General features: G+C 45.4%; 1 protein-coding gene and 1 non-coding gene across 2 annotated transcripts in view; one reads left to right on the top strand and one right to left on the bottom strand.

Annotated features, from left to right (window-relative positions):
* Positions 1-17,661, bottom strand: part of LOC149990528 (NHS-like protein 2) — a 97,893-nt gene that overhangs the window by 40,667 nt on the left and 39,565 nt on the right. The window lies entirely within an intron of this gene.
* Positions 12,682-12,789, top strand: LOC149990530 (U6 spliceosomal RNA). The gene has a single exon (XR_016508733.1). It is a non-coding gene; the product is annotated as a U6 spliceosomal RNA (small nuclear RNA).

Genomic DNA, 17,661 nt, shown 5'->3' with positions numbered 1-17,661 from the left:
AGGAAGGGAGAAAGAGAGGAAAAGAAACATCAATGGGTGGTTGTCTTCTGTGAGCCCCCAATTGGGGACCCAGCCCGCAGCCCAGGCATGTGCCCTGACTGGGAATTAAACAAGTGACCCTTTGATTCACAGTCCAGCACTCAATCCACTGAGTCACGCCAGCCAGGCATTAGCCCCATTTTAGAGAGAAGTAAACTGAAGCTCACAGAGGATAAGTTTGGTAGGTAAGACCCATAGCTTTAGGGTCTAACTCTTCTTACTACTCCATGAAGCTGCTGAACAGGCAGAGGTGGAAGGTGAAAGAAGGCCAGAAATCCAGGAGGGCCATGGCGGGTATTTCAGTCAGCAGAAAAATGAGGATTGTGTAAGGAAACAGTGAATCACAAGACTGCAAAAGCTGCTTGGGACCCATCTTTGTGTGAATGCTGAGAAAGAGGACATTTACTAAAAAGGACTGCTGGTGGCTAACTGGGCTCAAATTTTTTAAAAACAGCCTAGCATCCAGTTCTACACAGGGGTTCTCACGCAAACTGCACTTCAGAGACAAGCCTGCCCTGAACCACCTGCCTCTGTACTAAACTGCCTGCCTGCGCTGTGTTCCTGCCACCTGAGGCAGCTCTTATAAAGAAGTTCCTGGAATCCTATTTCAACCAATAAGACTGAGGCTTTCCCCATCCAATCAGAACTGCAAAGCTCTGAAGAAGCAGAGTGGTTCTGTTCTGACCAATCAGGACAGTGCCTGTTGGACCAATCAAACTGTGAGAATTTGGAGTCCTCATTTGCATGAGGACAGACCAATCAGGAACCAGGAGCGGGGACTCTTGTCCATATAAGCCAGCTTACCTGTAGCTCTGAAAGTACGCTTTCCTGTTACACAAAACACTGAACGCTGTGATTCCTGGCTGAGCTGAAACACTGAAGATTTTCTGCCAGAGCAGAGTGGAACAGACTAGTGCAGTGCAAAGCAGACTACTGAGGAGCAGAGCACAGTTTTATAGCCGGAGAGGGGCCCGGCCCCAGGGCTGCCTCATAGCCATGCTGTGCTGTTTTCACAGCCCTGCTGTATCAACATTGAGTTGTTTTCCATTGAATAAAGTTTCCTTCTTCACCACAACCCAAATTGGGGATTCATGTTGGCACTGAACTGATGCCAGTGACCATTGGTTGACAGTTGGTAGCTTTAAATGCCAAGCTAAGGGTCTGTATATCTATCCCTTATGTTTTATAAGACTAGGTATAGATGTTAACTAGACTTATTGTAGTGATCATTTTGCAATTTATACAAATATCAGATTATTAGGTCATACACCTGAAATTAATGTTATATGCCAATTATATCTCAATAAAAAAGAATAGGGTTAGAATTAGTACTTGAAAGGGAGGTGGGGACAAAACCACTGATGTACATAAAGATCTACCTTTGCTTTGCTTTTAGGCATCCAACAAAACAAACAACATTAGAGTGACCCCAATCCCCGTGCTTCAGCCATGAGTAGATCTCCAGAGAAGACACATGCGGACACTTATCCAGGTTAAATAATAAAAGCCATTTCCTTCTGAGCAGCTTGCTCCTTAGCTCCCATTGTGGGGGCAATAGGGTCAGGGAGCAGAAGGCAAAGAAAGAGGATAGGAAGATAAAGGGAAGGCCAGGAAGGGAAGTCAGGCTCCAGGCCACATCTAGGCAGACAGCCAGGCCCAGCCGGAGGCTCTCCAGAGATGCTCTGGCCAGTTTCCTACTAGGACAAATTCAACTTTAATTAATCTGTTTTCCCCTGCAGCTCACTGTTGCTGCAGGCAAAAAAGAAAGCCCTGAAAGCCCTTGTGTTCAGAAGTTTGGCTAATCATCCAGGCAGCACGCACGGCACTGGGTAAGAAAAGGCAGGCTCCCTCTGAGGCAATGGAAAGCGCATATTGAGTCAGGGAACCTGGGGCAAGTTACTGAGCTTCTCTGAGCCTCGGTTTCCTCAAGTGTCAAATGATACCTGCAGGGCTGATGGGAGAATTCAAAGAGCTCAATCAGATGGAAGGCCTAATGCAGTGCCCTGCTTGCAGTAGGGACTCAATAAATGCCAGCTGCCTCGGTTCCTTCCCACTCTGCCTAGAACAGCCACCAGGGAATGCTCACAGCACGATGGAGCAAGGAGTCGATTCACAAACAGTAGATGAGCCTAATGTAGATTTCTTTAGGCCAAAGTTTATGAATACACCCCATGTAACACTTTGGGAGGATAAGGGCTGGGACAGTATGAAGTAGAAGGAGAAAAGATGAGGAAAATCCTCTTTCTGGAGGGTCCAGGTAGGAGTTGGTAGGTAAACTATTGAGTGGAAGAGATTCTGCTAAAGCAGAGTAATTTGAGGTTTAGTCTCTATTACTTCTGCCTTGAAATTCAGTAAAAAAAGTATTAGAGGAAGCTAATGAGGAAATCAAACATAGTCAATGGCCCAGTTATCTGTGTTCGCGGAAGAGACTATTAGTAGATATGATAGATTAGTAAATGTATTCTAGGTTTTCCTTGCTCCCACCAGAAATCCAGAAACAGGAAGGCTCCTGAAACTAAATGATGGTAATTCCTGTCACACAGCTCTCCTGGCAACTTTCTGCTTATGGGGCTCTAAGGTGATGTGTCCCAATCTCCAGTCACCAATGGGCCACCTTCCTAATTTTTAACATATCCACTACTAACCCTGAGAAGAATATACCTGCCAGAAAGGACTCTTCACGGTTAATTGGGCTCAAATTCATAACAGGTATCTAGTATCCATTGTTTGCAGAGGTCTCTCCTGCACATTGCATACTAGAGAAAAGCCATAGGCATTGTGTTCCTACTGCCTGAGTCAACTCTTATATGAGAGTTCCTAGGATCATATTTCAACCAATAGGATTGAGACTTTCCCTGTCTGATGTACAGCTATAGCCTCATTTGCATCTTCATTAACCAATCACAGCAGTTCCATTTCAACCAATCAGGGCAGTAGTTTTTGGACCAAACTGCTCTCATAATTTGCATGAGGACAGACCACTCAGGGACCAAGGGTAGGTATTCTTCTCTCTAAAAGCCAACCTCTCCTTTGTCTCTGTGGAGCACACTCAGTCTCCATTGAAGATTGCATTTCTCTGGCTGGAGCTGCAACATCAGGGTGAGAATACAGGGCCACCTCACCCAAGCTGTTTCACAGCTGTGCTGTACCACAATTGAACTGTTTGCACTGAATAGAGTTTCTCTCCCCCTCACCGCACCCCAAATTGGGAACTCCTGTTAGAGTTGAATTGGAGATGATGATCTTTAGTTGACACCACATACCATCTGAACTATTATTTCATTAATATTTTCCTTTAAATTTCTCACTCTTTCACTTAAAGAAACTGTAGCGCTCATGTAAATGGAAAACCACTACTGCATGACTTAAAGAAACCATAAACCAAATGCATTGCTATCAAAATAAGAATATTCACTTATGTTCCATCTAAAAGCAGGAGATGTACCCCCACTCCCAGGAGAATATGGGTCCACTTTGGGAAGCTGGCTCTAGACAAGATCACTGACTTGAGCACTCTCAAGCTTGTGCTGAGAGAGCCCCAGTGGCAAAGCTCCTGCCCGAACAGGAAACCAAGCTAGAGTGGAAGGGCTCTGATGAACAGCTGGTTTGGTACGCGGTCTCTTTAGGATTTGCCCTGGAATCTCCTCTCAGATTATGGAAACTTAGATGGTACCCACCCTACAGACAGGCAGGGAGCTTGGCCAAAAGGCAGACAGGTGAGTGAGCAGCCACAGTGCCCTGGCTCTTGGTGGTTCAGATTGCATTCACTGCTGGATCCAAAACCTGCATTCAGGAAACTTGTCTATTTAATATGTTGTTATTTTTTTTGCAATGATTTCCTCCTTCCACTCTGTATTATTTTATAAATTTCCCATTGGCAAAGCCAGATGTCTCAGGAGCCCAAAGAGAAGGATGTGGGCCTGGTCCCCAGGTGGGTAATGAACAACAGTCCTCAGGCCACCTGGGGTTGTATGGATAGTGGAGTCAGTGAGAGGACTCCAAGAGGAATTTGAAACTGAAAAAAATGTGTCCCTTCTCCACCTGGAAACCCTCCTACTATCCACTTTTGCCTGCCATGAACTGACACGGGGGAGGGGGGCTTCCTCTCTGTTCTTATTTTTGTTTTTCATGAGGGTCACCAGCTCTTTACAGTCACTCAGAGATCAAGTAGCAAAGGAAATTTCTGGGTGACATTTTTAGTGATCAGTTCAGGTGTTTTGATAGTTAAGCTTTCATAGATCCATTTTCTATTCCTCATCTTATGCTAATGAGAACAGGCATGTTTCTAAGAAAGCAGAAAACTGCTTGATAAACAAACAGAAACAGACTTTTGGCATGGAGAGAGGCATTGATTTATCTTCTTTTTTTTTTTTTTTTTTTTTTTTACCAGAAAATGGGTTCAAAGAAATCTGCCTTCTCTTGCCTTTTCCCCTCCTCCCCATTCCCTAAGTCGTTTTCTCTCCCAGGGTAGCTGATTGGCTGTCACAGTATGGTGTGACTATATGGCTCAGATGACCAAAAAAAAAAAAAAAAAAAAACAGAGATTCCAAAAAAATCCTAGGGCTTAGGGAAGGGCCAGGTCTACACGCATGGGCGGAGTGAAAAAGTCAGCAGTACTGACTGGCTGTGGGGTTGCAGCCTTTAAAGTGCATGGGGAGTCCAGAGGAAACAGACTATCCAACAAAGACTTAAATCCAGGTAATTCTAATCTACAATCTACAAAACAATGGGTATTTCCAACTTCCAAGAGAGTCTGGAAAATAAGGCAAAATGCACACCCTCACAGGCAGGCCACAAACTTAACTGTCCAGCACATGAAAAGAGGCTCAATTAATCATTAGGGAAATGCAACTCAAAACCACAGTGAGGTTCCACTTCACATCTATTAGGATGGTTACAATAAACATGATGGATAATAACAAGTATTAGTGAAGATGTAGAGAAATTGAAACCCTTGCAGTGCATTGCTGGTGGGAATGTAAAATGGTGTGGCCACTGTGGAAAACAGTATAGCAGTTCCTCAAAAAAAAAAAAAAAATTCAAAAGGGATTGAAAGCAAGAACTCAAACTGATATTCACACATCCACATTCGTGGTAGCAGAATTCGTAACAGCCAAGAGGTGGAAGCAAACCAAATATCCATCAACAGATAAACAAAATGTGGTCTACACGAACAAAGAAATATTATTCAGCCTTAAAAATAAAGGACAGAGAAACTGTGGGGATTTCCAGACAAGATGGAGGCCTAGACAGACATGCTGGGTCTCCCTCCACAACTAAGAAGGAGCACAACTACCTCAAAACTAGAGACAACCAGAAGTTCCAGAAAATCAAGCTGCATGGAAGCCCAACAAACAAAGATATAAAGAAATACTCATCCAGACAGGCAGGAGGGGCGAAGCCGGGGCAGAGAGGATGCAGTGTGGTGGTGGCAGTAGTGGTGGCAGTGGCAGGTTGCCAGAAAGCACAGTCACATGTTTTACAAAGTCAGGAGGGACACCTGGGGAGCGTTTCCAGCTCCAGACCAGACCACGCAGCTTATGGTCTCAGCTCCAGGAAAAATAAAGCCTCATTGCTTCTGACTGTGTAGACCGGTGGGGTTGGAGCGGAGGAAGAAACAGCTGGTCTCTCAGCAGAGTCCGCTTGTTTAAAGGGCCCCCATAGTCCTAGAACATCCGCAGACCCACTCACTGTGGGAACAACAGCCAGAGCAACCATTAGAGAGATGCCAGTCCCATACAAAGTGGGAGAACTGCCTGCAAAAGGGGTCAGTGCTGAGCAAATGACACTGTTCCCTCTCAGACCTCTCCCCCACATACAGCACCACAACGTGGTGAAACGAGTCACCCTGTACTGACGAATACCTAAGGCTCTGCCCCTTACAACAGAACAGGAACGACAGCTCTACCTACCACACAGAGGCAAACAAACACAGGAGCCTGTCAGATGAGGAGATAGAAGTATGGCCCAAAAGGGGGAACAGATCAAGGTTCCAGTGGGAGAACTAAGCAATGAGGAGGTAGCCAACCTAACAGATGCAGAGTTCAAAACACTGGTGATAAAGATGCTCACAGGTTTGACAGATATGCTTAAGTATGGCAAATTCATGAGGGAAGAAGTGAAGGCTATGCTAAGTGAAACAAAGGAAAATCCACATAAAACCAATGGTGAAGGGAAGGAAACAGGTTCAAATCAATGATTTGGAACATAAGGAGGAAAACAACAGTCAACCAGTACAGAATGAGGAAACAAGAATTGAAAAAAATGAGGAGAGGCTTAGGAACCTCTGGGACAACTTTAAACATGCCAACATCCAAACCATAGGGGTGCCAGAAGGAGAAGAGGAAGAGCAAGAAATTGAAAACCTATGTGAGAAAATAATAAAGGAAAACTCCCCAAATCTAGTGAAGGAAATAGACATACAAGTCCAGGAAGCACAGAGAGTCCCAAACAAGCTAGACCCAAAAAGGACCACACCAAGACACATCATCATTAAAATGCCAAAGATTAAAGATAAAGAGAGAATCTTAAAAGCAGCAAGAGAAAGGCAGAGGGTTATCTACAAAGGGGTGCCTATAAGACTATCAGCTTATTTCTCAAAAGAAACTTTGCAGGCAAGAAGGGACTGACAAGAAGTATTCAAGGTGACGAAAAGCAAGGACCCACAACCAAGATTACTCTATCCAGCAAAGCTATGATTTAGAATGGAGGGTAGATAAAGTGCTTCCCAGACAAGATAAAGCTAAAGGAGCTCATCATCACCAAGCTATTATTATATGAAATGTCAAAAGGACTTACTTAAGAAAAAGACAATCAAAATTATGAACATTAAAACAACAACAAACTCACAAATTTCAACAATTGAATCTAAAAAATAAGAACAAAATCCAACTAAGCAAACCAGAGTAGGAACAGAATCATAGGTATGGGGATCATTGGGAGGGTTATCAGCTGGGAGGTGGAAGGGGGAGAAATGGGGAAGTGGTGCAGGGATTAATAAGAATAATTGGTAAATACAAACTAGACAGGAGGAAGTTAAGAACAATATAGGAAAGGGTGAAGGCAAAGAATGTATATGCACGACTCATCGACATGAACTATGAGGGGTGGGATTGCTGGAGGGAAGGGGGGCACTGGGAAGAGGGGAACACAAGAGAAAAAATTGGAACTACCATAACAACATAATCAATAAAATATACTTTAAAAAAAAGAAGGACATTCTGACTCGTGCTACAACATGGACGAACCTTGAGGTCATCGTGCTAAGTGAAACAAACAAGGTTCAGGAAGACAAATATTATATGATTTTTACTTAAGTAAGGTCCCTAGAACAGTCAAGATGATAGGGTCAGAAAGTGTAATAGTGGCTTATAAGGGGTGGGAGAGGGGGAAATGGGGCATTACTGTTTAGCAGGTGAAGTTTCAGTTTTGGGAGATGAAATGTTCTAGAGATGGCTGCATGACACTGTGGCTGTACTTCATATCAGTGAACTGTGCACTTATCCATGATTACAATGGTAAGTTGTATGTTATATATATTTTATCACACACACGTATCTGTCCAATACTAAAGGCAAATGAAAAGAAAGCACATGAAGTGATCCCAGCCCCCTAAGGCTCTCACCCCTGCTCATAACCCAGAGACACATCTTGGGGAGGAGGATGAACCACTCTAGGTGCTTGTTGGAAAGGGACCTGAAGCAAGGAAGAAAGCGAGGGCCCTTTGGGTGTCTTCTGGAAGCAGGCAGTATTGCACTAGACAGGGAAGGAGTAAGACAAGGAAAAACAAGGGAGCAGCAAGCCAGGAGGGCTGCACGGGGAGGGGCAGTGAGGAGATACTGTGGGTGTTGCTTGCAGATGAGCACTTCTCCCCACTCAGAAATTCTAAGACTTTCAGCAACACCCTCTCCATTCAAGCCAACCCCAACAAGGAAGGAAACCATCAGTTATTCCATGAATGGCTATTTAAGTGCAGGCTCTGTGCTGAAGACTGGTGGTGTCAAGAAGGAACCAGATGACTGTGGGAGCAAGGGGTGGGTGGGACAAGGGAGAGCAATGGGGGAAAAGTTGGGACAACTATAACTAAACAATAATACAATTTTTTTTTTAAAGAAGGAATCAGAGATGAAACATGCTTTCGGAGAACTCAGACTTGTAAGGGAAACAGCCAATACACCAGTGAATATAACCCACAGGAGAAGGCACCAGAGGCCTTCGAACAAATCCGAGTAAACACTGTGAAACAGATAGGAAGGAGGGAGAAATGCTGTCTGGCTGGAAGAGGCTGAGGGGACCTCGGGGAGGAGGGGGCCTTTAAGTTGGGCACTGAGAGACGGGTAGAGAGGGGCTGTGGTTTTTTCCCTTTTGGTTTGTTCTTCTTGAGAAATAAGCTCTTCTTTTTAATGTTTGTTTTTTCGAAGATTTTATTTATTTATTTCTGGAGAGAAGGGGAGGAAGGGAGAGAGGGAGAGAAACATCAATGTGAGAGAGGTATTGATCTGTTGCCTCTTGCATGCCCCCAACTGGAGACCTGTTCTGCAACCCAGGCATGTGCCCTGACTGGGAATCAAACCCGCGACCTTTGGATTCACAGGCTGGCACTCAATCCACTGAGCCACACCAGCCAGGGCTAAGCTCCTCTTCTTATGCTCATAATTTACAATATCCCAGACTGACTTCCTCAACCGATTTCTTACAGCAGAGCTTTATGTCTAAAATCTTAGTGAGAACAAATTAGTTTACATAACCTGTCAGTACAGATAAGACTTGAACATGTGACTGGCATGTGACCACAGAGACATCAATTACTATATCAAATATTGATCATGCAAATATATTTAGACACACAGAGTAGGAAACTGTCAACCTGTAAAGGAAATTTGACACCACACCTCTGTCTGTGATATGTTAAATAAATCAATGCAAAATGAAAACATTTTATCCACTATCTATGTAATTTTTAAACATAATGCCAGGTGCACAAGTATTTGGAAGTATATATATTCATGTTTGGGGCCAAATACATGGCACTGGAATGCTGAGCATTAATAAAAGATGAATTGTTGAAGTCTCTGAATAACAAGCTCAGGAGTTAGGACACAACTCAAACACCACCATCAAAATGAGCATAAGGCCTGGCTGGTGTGGCTCAGTGGATTGAGCGCTGGCCTATCAACCAAAAGGTCGCTGGTTTGATTCCCAGTCAGGGCACATGCCTGGGTTGTGGGCCAGATCCCCAGCTGGGGGTGTGCTAGAGGCAACCAACTGCTGCATCTCTCTCACACTGCTGTTTCTCTCCCTCTCTTTCGCACTCCTTTCCTCCCTCTCTAGAAAATAAATAAATAAAATCTTTTTTAAAATGAGCATTAGATGATATATTCTAGAATTGTACACCTGAAACCTATGCAATTTTATTAACCAATGTCATCCCAATGAATTCAATAAAAAAGAAAAGATAAATAAACAAATGAGCATTAACCCCTCTCTCCATCACAGCTGCTCAACGTCAGGACGCACCAGAAATCAGTAGGGTGTGGTTGATAGCCATTCCACAGACATGGCTGCTCGGCTCAGTGTGCAGGTGATAAACAGAGTTGTTTGAGCCAGGCCACAGCGACGGGGAGAGCTCACAAGCCACAGGAAAGACCCACCATGTCACAGGTGGGACCAGAGCTGTGGCACACATGCTCGGCTCTTAGGAATCTTGTGAGGCATGTGGGACTGCTGGACCTTTGTAGTGGCAGGAGCCCCTGGGGGCATAAGGGCACAAGGGTTTCTCCCTCCAACAGCCTGCCTGCTGCTGACTCAAACTCCAGCTGAAACAGAAGGAGGTGGGGAAAGTCCAACTCTCCTCGGTTTTTAAGCCCCTCCACCTGCAGGCTCACTCACTCCTCTGCTTTTTTTTTTTTTCCAGTCCCATTGCACCAGCAGGCAAAATACCATGACAACCTGCCCTGCATAGGAAACTGGGAATGCTGAGAACTGTTGACTGAGTTGGGTCAGACTGGGCACTGGGACTAGCCGATGCTGCAACTTCTTAGCCTCGCCTTCATGCCTGCCACCATGGGCTTCCTCTTCCTCTGGAAGATGTCCTTTTCCACTTGCCTGGGCCAGCTGGGCAGCTGACAGGCACCTGGCATATGCCCCAGGATGAACAAACTAGTGGCTGCAGCTATTGGCCGAAGGATTCCAGGTGGAAAAAAAAATATGCTGATGGATCGAGCAGAGGTCTAGAGAAATCCAAGAAATGGATAATCCAGACCCACCACTTGGAATGCAAAAGCGCATGCTCAGGTAGTCACACTCTGCCCCTGTGGACCCGCCTGGCCCTCCCCATCGCCTGGGGCCTCCTGCTGCTGGCCTGCTAGCAGTGGTGTGATGTGACGAGGCCAGAGGTCACATAGCAGGCGATGGGGAAGTGCACTGCCCCATCCCCACCCCCAGCCTGCCATGCGGCATTCTAGGATAAAGATCCAGCCCCGCCCCCCACCCCCACCCCCACCCCTGCTCTCCAAGTGTGTGTAAAGGGGAGGGAAGAATTTGAGTTTCTCATGAGCTTGTGTTCAGGCTGTGGTATCTTGGCCTTCCCACCACAGAGCTGAATGACTCTTGCTTTCCCCTAAAGCTGCAGGGGCAACAGAGGGGGCATGTCGAAAGACAAGATGGAGATTTGATGCGGAGTGTGGCAGTGATTGAGCAGACTGCAAGGAGCAGCCACCTTTGGGTTGGGGTGGGGAGCTCGGTTACTGCCTAATGTACGTGGCCTGAAGTTTTTCAGCCCCATGTGTGAGCCAGGTGAGTCTGGGACAATGCGACTCACCCCTCCACTCCAACACTTCTCTGTCCAGGGCAGCTCAGAGGTATTAACCAGCTGAGTGGCGCTCAAATTGTGCAGATTCCCATCCTGCCCTAAATCTCTAGCCTGTCTGTCTTTCCTACCCATCATCACCCAACACATTCTTATTCATCCTTCCTACTCCTCCAGGAAGGCTATCCTTAGGCCAATCCAACCTAAAGGACTCTCTCTCGACAACCTGTACTACCTCTGTCACAGGGGGGCTCTGACAGAGCACTGCTAACATTTTATTTGATCAAGTAAAGGCATTTTTTAAAGAAAAAAAAACTATCATCAAAATTTCACAAACAAGAGAACGTTTTAACATCAAAAAAAGTTGGCATAACAATTTCAGAATTTTAGAAACTGAATCCGTTTGGCTTTATGGAAAAAAAAGCCATATCATCATTATTCTCGTTTTTCACTCAGAAGAGTGAAAACTTTGTGCAGGAGGAGCACTCGTGTGCAGCTGAGGACTACGGGCCTGAAGAGCAGTTAGACAAATGAAAGCCTGCGCTGGAGTCCACGGCAGCGCTTTCCCTGCATTTGGGCTGCACGCTGAAGTTTCCCAAGCCGCCCGGACATGCTCACAACACCCTGTATGGTTAGTCCCATTTTATACATGAGGAAACTGAGGCTCAGAAGAAACGAAATTGCTTGCCCAAAGCCACACAGGTAGTGAAGACCCTAAATCCTTGTTTTCCTCAACACGATGGTGTCTTCAAGTCAATTTAAGAAGCATGTATTGAATACAGACCCCGTGTTCTGTCAGATGCAAAGTTAAAGAGGGCTTGTCCCCTATCCTCGCCGAGCAGCAGGAACACAACAGATAATTTAAGTAGCATCACCCCCCAGTGTTGTTGTGATGAGGAATGATAGAACAGATGAAGGTTCCTGGCATGAGGCCAGGCATCCAGTAGGCGTTCAATAAATATTAGTTTCCTAACGTCCTTCCTTTCCTTTTTCGAAGCATCAGTGAGTGACATGGAAAACAGCCCTGCTGCCCACAAGCACCCATGCCTCCCAGCCTCAGTGCAGTCGGCTGCAGAGCCCAGGAAAACTGCGGGGGTCTTGAATTGTGTCCCTTAACATTTGAAGTGGTTCATCCCCATTCTTTTGGTCCATTACCGGGAGCTGGGGGTAAGTGCGTCTGAGAGACCAGGTTAGGAAGGGAGGGGCCGAGGACCAGCTTGCGTGAGGAGAGGGAAAAGTGTGGTGCGCCAGCTGAGAGGCAGGGATTCTTTACTCTTGGTGTGTGACAAGGCTCAGCATGGGGCAGGAGAGAGTGAAGGAAGGACCCCCATTGCTCGATTTTGCCAGAATGGATGGGAGGGGTGGGAAGGAGCAGGAAATAAGGGAAGTAAAGGAGGTTGGGTGCCCAGGTGAAGGGTCCGAGGCAGAGGATGGAGGTTTGCTGAGTCCTCGAGGTTCCTATCGACACTAGCTACCATATGGGAAGATCCCTGGCAACCTCTCCACTGACAATGCAATCGGAGACACAAAAGGTTGATGATGAGTCAGGCTCTGTGCTGGCCCTTGACCACATCTGCCATTTCTATGGCTGTCATAACTCTGGAGCAGGAAGTCGTATTGGCCCCATTTTACAGATGAAGAAACTGAGGCTCAGAGAGACCAGGAAGCTCGCCCAATGTCACACAGCTAGCGAGTGACAGAATGGGAGTGAATGTTTTAAAATCCACATTCTTCTACATAAGTTCTCTGTTATAATCAGATTATTTTACTCACCCAGTTCCCCAGTTGGCAGAAAAGCTATAAGTGACTTTTGAGGAAGACTTGAGAAATAGATAGTGCTTGCTTTGGCAGCACATATACAAAAATTGGAACAATACAGACAGGATTAGTGTAGAACCCTGCACAAGGATGACACACATATTCGTGAAACATTTCATATTTTAAACACACGAAAAAGAAACAATGAAAGAAACAGGGATAACTTGTGAAGATTATTCGAGTAGTCCAGGTGTAGAACAATATGCCTCCAAGCAAGGCAGTGGGAACAGAGCTGGAAAGGATGAGACACGCATGCCATGGAGCCAGATGACTGCTCCTTTTCAGTCTCCTTTGCACGCTTGTCTTTTTCTACCTAACTCTTGGCATTCCCCGAGGCTTGGTCCTAGGCCTTGTACTCTGTACAACCTCCCCAGAAGATCCAGTCACAACCATGGCCGAGCACCCCCAAATGTGACCTCAGCCACTGGTGTTTTGGTAAACCATCTGGGACAGTGACGGGGAGGGAACACCACTTTGTAGCATTTGCCAACTTCCTTCCTTGCTATAAACACTTTCATCATAAGCAATTTGAAGTAACCAATGGTTTGATAATCAACTTGCAAAATCCCTCAATATTTAAACAATAGCCTTTCAGGAGCCAGTGAGAGTTGGCTCCAGAATAGCACTGAATCTGCCCAGCTGCCTCCTCTAAACCCTGGCTCCATTTATCTGAATAGCCTGCTGCATACGTGACCTCACATGCAAACTAAATGCATGATCTTTCCCCACAAAACCCAGTCGTCTTCTGGGTTCTTTGGAACATAACCACCATATATTTACCTGGATGTACAGGGCAGAAAACCCTAGCAGGCTTTCTTGAAGGCTCATTCTCTGTTTTCTCCTCACATTCAATCCATCACCAAATTCTGCTGATTTTTCCTTCCGCAGTAGCTCTTAAATCCTTCCATAGCCCTCAATATACCACCCAAGCCCAGGCCACCACTCCAGAGTCCTCCACTAACTGGCCCCTGGCTTACTGGTCTCCTGGCTTTCATCCTGGCCTCCTTCGAACCAGCCTCCACACTGAAGCCAGAGTGTGGCCAGAGGGCTCAGTTCAAAATGCAGATGTGAACATGCCATCCCCTTCTTGAAAATATTCAAGAGCAAAACTGACAGTGGCCTACAGACCTCCCCCCGCCTCAGATCTTCTTGTCTCCCTCCTCCAGCCACACTGGCATTCTTTCCGTCCCTTGAATATACCATGTTCTCTGCTGCCACAGGGACTTTGCACATACTATTTCTTCGGAAATGCTCTTCCTTTCCTTCTTTGCCTAATTAACTCCTAATTATCCTTCATATTTCATCTCAATGATTACTTCCTAAGAGAAGCTTCCTCTGACCTCCCTGACTAGGTCAAACCCCAACCCACCCCCATCATGACAGGCTCCTCCAGCATGTATACATTTGTCTGTGTGACTATTTGGCTAGTATCTGCCTCTTCCACTGGACTGTGGACACCACAACGGCAGAGACTGGGTCTGGTTTTGTGGGTCATTCTAGCTTTAGTTCTTAGCACCTATTATACACCCTCAGTAATTACATATTGAATGTGTGAATAAATGAGCGGCTTCATATATGAAGCAGCACAGAATGCTGGAGTGAGACTACCTGAGTTTTAATCCCAGCTCTGCCACTTACTAGCTGTGTGGCCTTGATCAGGTTACTTATCTCTGTGCTTTACAGTCATCCCTTGGCACTCGTCAGCTTTGGAACCCGTCAAACCCTGTACTAGTAGCATTTTGATGAGAAAAAAATGTTTCAGCACTCAGTGCTTGCTCAGGACTTGTAGCACTTGCTAGAACTTATGAGTTACAACACCGCTCCATGAGAGAAAGTGTTTCATCATTCAGTACTTATCAGTTTCGGCACTCGTCATGAGTTCCAGAACAAATTAACGACGAGTAACAAGGTACCACTGTACTTTCTGCCTCTGGAAAACTGAGATAATAAAAGCAGTTGTTATGATAAATAAATAAATAAATAAATAAATAAATAAATAAATATTTGTAAAGCACTTAAACAGTGCTGGGCACATGTATAAGGTGTTCACTTAAATAAAAAAAAAAACATATAAACAAACAAGCAAACAAAGTCTCCTGTCCCACTGACTCAATGGTGAGCATGAAATGCATTTGTTTTCCAGCGGTTCCAGTGCTTCAGGTCTCAAGTCTAGCGGCAGGAAGCCCTCAGCTTCAGCCTCCTTTAGCAGAGAAGGAAAGCTGAGGTCTTTGGGGCCTACCTCGAATCCATCAGAAGTGCCATCAGTTCTCCCAGAAACATAAACCCCAAATCTGTCTCCCTTGGTTCTACCACCCATTGTGCTATCTCCACTTTCAGCCTTGCTTCCTTACAATCCATTATCCACCCAGGGGCCAGATTGCGCCAAGGAGACTGCCAATCAGATCTCATCACTTCTTTGCTCAGAGCTCTCCTGTCACTGCTCATCATACCGAGAGCGCAATTTAAACTCCTGCTCACGGCTCCCAGGGCACGTGACCACGGAGCCCCTGCTTACCTTCTCAGTCTCCTCTCTCAGCTTACCCCAGCCATCCTCAACCCTGCTCAGGGCTTTCTCAAAGCACTATGCGCTCTCTTCATTCTGGCCCTTTGTGACGCTCTGCCATCTACTTGGACCACTTCTTTCCTAATGTGGCCTTCACTTGGCTGACTCCTGCTCCTCCTCTGATTCAACCCAGACACCACTTCTGTGGGAAGCCCTTGCTGACTCTTCACCTCTTGCCCTTGGCTGTGAGGGGTGTCCCTCCTCCATGCTCCCATGGCACCAGTTTCTTCCCTATTTCAGCAGTGCGCCACCCTATACTATCTCTGCCTGTTCAGTTGTTTGTAACACCCCACCCTCATGGCTGTTTTTGTTCACAGCTGTAGGTCCAGCGCCCAGCTCAGGTTTGCCACAGAGTGAATCTTGACTTTACCATTCCCCAGGGAAAATGACCTTGCATAAGTTCTCTCTGAGTCTGTATCCCAAATGTAAAATGGGAGGATGGTAGTTTGCCAAGCTGTTGTGAAGATTGAACGACATAACGTGTATAAAGCGCACAACACAGAGTAGGCGCTCAATAAACAGCAGCTATTGTTGGGTAGCAACTGGTCAGGAAAAGACAGAAAAACAAGTCTCTCCTCCCTGCTATCCCATATACACACCCATCCTGCTTCCCTCCTGTCTTCGGTCCCTTGAATAAAACTGGAAAACCTGACCCAGCAAAAATAATCCCCTTCAGTAAACTCTGGAAGAGAACTATCTTCTGTATCAACAACACACCCTTGGCTCAGCCTCCAGCAGACCAACCCTGAGTTGGAGAGCTGGCTTTTCTTTTCACCCCAGATATTTACAGTGTAAACCTTGGCTGATAGGGAGGGGCATGCAGCCTGTGCCAAGAAACCTCAGGAAGGAACTCACACTGGGCCCCCACACAGCAACGCACACTGTTCTGGATTGGGAGTGGATTCTTCTATCCAAATGCTTTGTCGGCAGTGAGACAGAAGAAAGGGGTCGTTTCTGCAGTGAGCTAGACATACAGAGGCCAAGTAATTCTCTCCAAGCTCTCATTGTAGTCTGCTCTGTCTAGCAGAGAAAAGGCCCAAGATCTAGTTCGAGCTCCATCTTAATCATTCTGTCTTCATGGCAAAAGAAGGGAACTTCAACTGAACTGGAACCTCCAACTGATGACCCCCAATTGCCTCAGAGCTGGCATTCAATTTCAATAAATATGTATTGGTTCCCTAATGCCTCTGACTTAAAATTGGAAAGTTACCTTCTGGTATATGTCATATATACATTTACAAGTGAATATGTACCTATGATTTTACTCTGTCTTTTTCACTTAACATCATTCCATATAAATATTTTCTGGACCAGTAGAGTTCATGCAACTGTCAAATTTGGTGAACATATTATAGCCAAATGTATTAAAACTTGCAGTCTGCTTAGCCAAATCTCTATAATTGGCTGTTAGGGTTGTTTCTATTTGTTGCTGAAATAAATAGCAAATAATAAATAGCACTTTGTATATTTTGCTTTGGGAAATTTCCTCTTCTGGGTGTTTTTCTATGCATGCAAATTCAACCTTAGAAGGGGGGGTTGGAGAGAGAGAAACAGAAGAAAGAAAGAATGAGAGTTCTCAACACAAACAAAGAAATCAAGAAAAGGAGATGAATAGTGTATGTGTTGCTTTTTCCTTTAAAGAAACTGCCTTTAAAAAAAGACAACTTCAACATGGTTCTAAGCAATAATACCCTGAAATCAACAACTTTTATGTGCTAATTATATTTTTCTAAAATATATTAAAATAAATTCATGATTATGGAAGTTAACAAATATTCAGTCACATACCACCTGAGATTGTCATGTACCACCAGTGGCCTGCCTATCATCCTTGGGAAAACTATAGCTCAGACACAAGTCAACAGGGACCTGTTTTATGAGAGTGGCGCATTTCTAGGAGCCCAGTCTCTGAGCAATGGGCCTCTGGAATCCATTCCCTTCCCCTGCATTAGCAATTTACATTCTTTTCTGGGAAAAAAATGTTTAGAGAAATGGAAATTAAAACCACAGCAAGGTATCACCTCATACCTGTCAGACTGGCTATCAAGTATTGGCGAGGATGTGGGGAAAAGGGAACCCTCATGAACTGTTGGTGGGAATGCAGATTGGTGTAGCTACTCCGGAAGACAGTATGGAGATACCTCAAAAAATTAAAAATGGCACTGCAATTCAGTGATTCCACTTTTGAGTATATATCTGAAGAAACCTAAACACTAATTTGAAAGAATATATGCACCCCTACAGACCTGGCTGGTTTGGCTCAGTGGATTGAGCGTCAGCCTGCGAGCTAAGTGTCGCTGGTTCGATCTTCCAGTCAGGGCACATCAGAGAAGGAAAACTCTGACTCCAAAAAACCTCCGCTGCCTTGCGGCATACCTCTTCAGGGGAAAGGCTAAGGGAGTAAACCCCGACAGAAAATCCGGAGCCGGAGTCC

Source organism: Furipterus horrens, unplaced genomic scaffold (genome assembly GCF_987537825.1).
Source record: "Furipterus horrens unplaced genomic scaffold, mFurHor1.1.pri manual_scaffold_17, whole genome shotgun sequence".
NCBI lineage: Eukaryota > Metazoa > Chordata > Mammalia > Chiroptera > Furipteridae > Furipterus > Furipterus horrens.
This window is presented reverse-complemented; position numbering and strand designations above follow the sequence as displayed.